Source organism: Protopterus annectens, chromosome 2.part0, assembly GCF_019279795.1.
Source record: "Protopterus annectens isolate FY-2018-M chromosome 2.part0, PAN1.0, whole genome shotgun sequence".
Taxonomy (NCBI): domain Eukaryota; kingdom Metazoa; phylum Chordata; order Ceratodontiformes; family Protopteridae; genus Protopterus; species Protopterus annectens.
Window position 1 is genome coordinate 147,507,208 of NC_056728.1, and position 6,649 is coordinate 147,513,856.

A 6,649-nucleotide genomic window follows, 5' to 3' on the forward strand; every position below is an offset into this window, starting at 1 on the left:
TTTAGCTTGTAAATACCGTTATGTTTACTGCTGGAGTGGCCTTTTCAGACACGGATACCTGCATAACATTGTTGGGGCTTACAGTTGCAGCTCATAAAAGGCAAGGCATGAGTGACAAACCTAGTATGAGATACAGCCAGAGAAAGACACAAACAGATAGGTAGAGCATGTAGTTACAATCTCTCATCTTATTGGCTTACTGTCACATAGAGGAATACTAATGGAATCATAATGTGCCTCTGAAATTATGACTGGGACTGTTGCCAGCTGCATGATGTCCTCTAAGAAAACAACAGATCAAAGCCGAGTAAAGAATCCAGGCAACTTAAGAAATTACATCAAACTAAGACCAAGCACAAAACCAAAAGCTCAGTATAAGACATTAAATCACTATGTCAAGTTTTTAGAAATATATGTCTTTAATAGAATAATTTTATTCAGTTTCATTTCTACTAGTGAATGGAGTTCACAGTTTAAAAAAGAATTCCAGCTCCACTTTTATTTTTATCCATGTAGTTTATGAATTACGGAGGTCATGTAGCTAAATGGACTAATTCCAGCTCCACCATTTTATTTTTATCCATGTAGTTTATGAATTAAGGTGGTCATGTAGCTAAATGGACTAATTCCAGCTCCACCATTTTATTTTTATCCATGTAGTTCATGAATTAAGAATGTCATGTAGCTAAATGGATTACCATCTTCAAGAGAGAAGCTAACATATAAGTACATGTGGACAGGCACACACACACACACACACACACACACACACACACACACACACACACACACACACACTATATGTGTGTGAGTCCATGTGTGAGTGAATGTACATATATATCCTCACATATAGGTATATACATATGTTTGTGGGGGCTATTGATGCTCAAAACTGTTCCTGAGTTTGTCTCATACTATTATCTGTCTTCTTGCAAAATGTATGGTGTTTTGCCAAATCAGTAATTTTTGTAGTCACTAAATGATGACAGACTTAATAGCTTTCAGATAATGCATGCTAATGCAAAGCCAGTTATTAGCAACGGTCTTAAATCAGAGACTATTTTCCTTGTGTACTTTAGACCTGTGTCCCCAGTTATTAATTAGATTTCATCATGATTCCTAAGTTAACATGTTGAGACATATTTGGGGAAAGGGGGGTGCACTGTATTGCATACTGTGTTTTGGCAGCAGTGACCTGAGAAAATAAATTCCTGTGCGACAGCTGTTTATGTATTTATTCATTCATTTTATCACAATAAATTATTTGAAGTGAAGCGTAACAGTTATACGTTTGTCTATATTTGAAGGTTACATCTGTGTGTGTGTGTGTGTGTTTGTGTGTGTGTGTGTGTGTGTGTGTGTGTGTGTGTGTGTGCGTGTGTGTGCGTGTGTGTGTGTGTGTGTGTGTGTGTGTGTGTGTGTGTGTGTGTGTGTGTGTGTGTATGTGTGTGAGGGAGCAAAGGTACTTTCATCTGTCTGTTATTTTGCAAAATGTCTCTGATTTTTTTTTTTGTGTCAGATTTTGTTCTACTCATAAAGTTTGTAGTTTGCTGACAAATCAGTGAGGACTAGGATCACTAAACAATAATAACAGACATTTGAATTTCAGACTTAATAGCATTCAGAAAAGCATGCTGATGCAAAGCCTGCTCTTCTAATAAGTTTATAACAATACAAACGTAACACTATAGTATAATAATAATTGTTTGCGTCTTTCGGCTTTTCCCAGTTAGGGGTCGCCACAGCGGAACTCCGGTCCGCTAATGAATGGTAGTTGATTTTTACGTACAGAGTTACCAGCTCTGACACAAAACCACCGCGGGTAATATAGTATAATAATAATAATTACTATTATTATTATAACAATATAATAGAAATATTATGTACAATATAATATAAATTGTCACTGATTTTGTCCTTTGTCTATCATTTCTTTTAATCTTGTCCTTGATCCTTGAGATAAGAAGTTGAAAGGAATGGGGGGTGGGTGCACTGTGTTGCACATTTTATTCTGACAGCAATGAGCTGAGAAGATAAATTCCTTAGATGTTGTCTGTGGACGAAAATGATTCAACAGTCATTATTCTGATTTTACAGTACAGTCAATTTGTGTAAAGTGAACTGAAATACTTCACTGGTACTTTACTGTAGCTATTTTAAGACAGCCAGAAGTACATTCAATAGAAAGGCTATAACAAGTCAGGATGAGGATTGTCTGTGATGAAAGTGACTTTGAGTGTGTGGGAGGGGGGTTGAAGTGTACCTAAAACTACCAAATTAGCCATAATCTTCTTCACTTTCAGTTACAGGCAAACATCAATATTCTAATCAATAAGTGCCCATCACTGGTGGTCTGGGCAGGATTTATGAGACAGGAAATGATCACTGAGAGAATGTTACATCAAGTAGCGTTGACATCTAATACAACTTGGTACTTTGGCCTAGCTTTTGGCTGTGATACTTACTGTGTAAATGTGCTCCCTGCCTTTGAGCGGGTTTTGTCCATGAATGTTAGTTTCTTCTTCTAGACTGTCAGCTGTATAATATATGTACCTGGCCATTTTTCCCTTCATCCCAATCTAACACCAGAGGAGTATACAGAAAGTAACTATCCATTTTTGGGAGGCAGGAAGGCAGACACTATTACAGACAGGATTTATATGCCCTTACCTTTGTCTTCTCAGTTTATTGGGAACTACTGTTTTTGTTACCTTTGAAGATTACACTTCACACAGTTTATTTTTCCTTGAAAGAAAAAATAAGACCAACGTTTTTTCCTTACTGATTTTTTTCATTTCCTGCTACTGATCATCAGTGCCCTTACTCATTTGCCAGGTCTACTGATCCCTCCTGCCCTCCATGGACTTATTCCAGTAAGGGTCATGGCTGATGAAGAGATGAGGACATCTGGCTGCCCACCATGCTGCACACTGGAAGGATTTATGTTTTATTTTATGACTCTATATTGACACCCCCCCCCTTGCATTTACTTTGTTATGTCTGAGTACTTATGTCTTCTACTGACAACTCCTCCCTGCCAATCAAACCTGGATTGCCTGGGCTGTAGTTAGGTTATCCTGCTTACCATGGTGCTGGCTCTTACTTGTGGATATTATTCAGGCCATGTGTGAAAAAGCTCTAAGATGCACCCCAGAGCATCTAGAACCCTATAAAGTCTGGGGACCACTAGGCCCACAGGCAACAGGCTTAATTCAGTTATATCCTCTAAACTTATTACAGTAGAGTCTTGGCCAGTTAGGATTTGTTAAAATCATGGAGAGAGCTAAAAATGTAACTGAAAGTGAGGAAAGGCAAGGAAGAAGTAATTTATCTAGATAGTGCATGACCAGGATGAGGGGAAAACATGCGAGAGGCACTGAGGAAGTGAGGAGGAGGGTTAATGTGCTTCAGAAGTTCTTTATTTAGTGTTCCATTTCATATAAGGCCGGTCTTGTTGACTGCAAATGAAACATCTGATGTGTATATAGTTAGTAAAGTGGCAATAATGAATAACTACATTCTGTGGGAGTCTATGGATGAAAGTGAATGATTGTATCTGCTATTTGATTAAAGGTAATGGTCACTGACATGCTGGAATACAGCCCCACACATTGAAATGCTTCTACCAGTCTTGCTTTGTTTTGAAGTCACCAGTAAAAAAAAAACAAAAAAATATATATATATAGATTTATAGATTGTTACTAGGCTAATGATGTAGGGGGCTTTTCTAGGTGTAGACAAGTTTTCCTGAAAGAATACCGTGTCCTGTATCTAAATAGAACATTGAGGGCCAGGCACTGATAAGCTACCTCTGTCCATAGGGATATGGGTGCCAGACATGGTGTAAATTTCTTATTCTCCATGTGTGCCAAGAGTCGGGGTCTGGGACAAGCAGTACCTCACCTTACTCTTTCTCTCTCTCTATAAATAAATAAATATATATATATATATATATATATATATATATATATATATATATATATATATATATATATATATATATATATATATATATATATATATATATATACATACACCAAGTCCAATATCACAGTACACTGGGGAAAGGGCAAATTCCTCACTCCCCACAGTTCTGCAAACCCAGAAAGAAAAAAGCTGATAATTTGTAATCAGCTGGTTTTTGATCAGCTGTACCAGTTCTATTTTCCATTCTGGTTAATTTATATGTAATCATTTTCTGTATTATCTGTCTATCTGTCATATAATTCACACAGGGCTATCAGACTTGCAAATAAAATGGTAGGATTTATAGCAATACTGATGAACTGCCTTGACTGAGGGAGATGTTGTTGCCCTGCACTGAATCCCCCACTTACAGCCCTCATGTGTACAGCACTAAAAAGTACAGAATGAGAAAATGACCATACTGAGCTGCAAAACAAACAAACAAAAAGAAAAACTAAACAAAAAAGAAAAAAAAAGAAAAAAACAATGAAGCTAAAGTGTTAAAAGGAAAATAAGTGAAATTGTGCTTCAATGGGCTGAAAGACAAGGGGGGGGGGTTTCAGTAAACCTCTGTGTAGGACGAACGAAGTCCTACTCGGAGACTACCGTCTAAGAGTTAGATGTCATTGCGTCATGCATATGCATGAGGGAGTGCTGACTCAACTCCCAGGCTAACTCGGAGCATGTAGGAGTGCAGGGGGCGTGACAGACTGCCGAGCAGTCCAAATATCCACGCCCCTGCAAGTGTCTAACTCTGCCAATGTCAGCAGATATGAGCGAGTCTGCTCAAATGTGTATACTCCCAACACCACACTCCCCCACATTAAAAAGCCCTGTATAAATGAAATAAAATGTAAAACAAATCTTTTTTTTTTATTATTCACCATATAGATGCCCGTATTTGCACGTGTGTGCGCGGGTGTGCCCATTGCTTAGCTACAGTCAGCAGTTTAGACATCGAAGAGGATAATAAACCACTTATACGCAAATTAAGCCAAATCGCAATAGTGTAGTGGTAGAGCCTTCGCACAAAGAGGAGGCATTCCCGGTTTGAATCCCACCACTCCCCTCTCCTTTATCAGTAGGAAATCCTTGCATAAAAATAAATCCTGACATTTACATTTTAAATTATATTAAAAAGCATCGAAATGGCTTATGTAGTAGTGAACAATATTTTAAATATTTATAAGAAAGTGAAACGGACATGCACAATAATGAATGCATAAGTAACCTATCTTAAGCAATGTGAAGCACTGCTAAGCAATGTTTACCAGTATTAAGCACAGTTAAGAATAATTGCCCATAGCTAAGCACTGCTTTAACTAGTGCAACAGCTTTGCGTGGAGCTGCGCATCGCGCCAACTAGCAAAAACCAAACATGTTTATGCGGGGGTGCGCACCGCGCTAACTAGCGCAACGTCGGGCAACGTAGAGCAACGTTGGGTAAAGTTGAGCAAAGTCGGCTAAACACAGCCACACCCCCTACTGGTCAGACCAGTAGTAAAATAAAAAAGCAATGACAGGTCTCGAACCCGGGATAGTGTGCACCATAATCACAGTACTAATCCACAAGCCATGACAGCATTTGATGTTCAAGGACTGTCAACACACATATACATATGAATCAAAGTTTACACAGTGCTAAGCAGGTGTGCACTCAGTTGACAACTTTCAAATCTGGCCTATCACAAATAAGTGCAGGAAATGAGGCATACATAAGCTCCATAGGTGGGAATACTCGCCATAACTGGTTGCAGCTCCCATCTGCAGGCAGCAATGGCTGGTGTCGGAGAGGGCTCACGCTTCCGAGTGCAACGGTGGGGCATTGAGGAGTCAAAACTGATGGTTTGGCTCCTCGTCCATCGTCATGATGCTAGACTCCTGCAGGGCCAGTTCCAGGGCACGGAATACAAAGCGGAGGCCTAGAACCATCTTGCACATGAACTCACCAGTGCCATAGGCTTCCCTCAGACTGGTGAGCAGGTCAGACATCACCATGCAGACCTGAAGAGATGCAAGCAGGACCTACTGAACCAATGGATACAGGAGGCCCATGGGATGCAAAATGCCCCACTACTGAGTAGGTAGCCATGGACTGAAGCATGTAAAAATTGCTAGTGTAGTTGATAGTATGGATAGGAATATGTCTCAATATCACTTCATTTACTTCACAGCTGCAGGTGTCCGTGCTGCGAATCAGCAAGCCTATGCAGATAGACTGCTAAGGCTACATCACCAGGCAGGTTAGTAATTGTTCTGCATGTACTGTTTTATAAAATAAGTGAGAGAGCCTGGCTAAAAGTGTCTCAGCCCAATAATAAAGGTATAATAAGGCTTGAATAACCTCTCTGCATGAACTGTTATGTAAAATAAGTGAGAGAGCCTGAAAAAGAGTGTTGTAACCCATTAGTAAAGGTATAATAAGTCCTGAATTATTTCTCTGTATGTATTGTTATATAGAATAAGTGAGAGAGCCAGAAAGAGTGTTGTAAACCATAAATGAAGGTATAATACATCCTGAATAAGATGTATGCATGCACTGTAATAACAAATAAATGAGAGAGCCACTAAAACAGTGTGTAATGTAATTAATAAAGGTATAACAGCTGTAGTGTGTCTGTGTCACTTTCTTTGAAATGTAGATGTACTCTTGCAGTATAGAACTAGTAGTGTTGTATTAAGC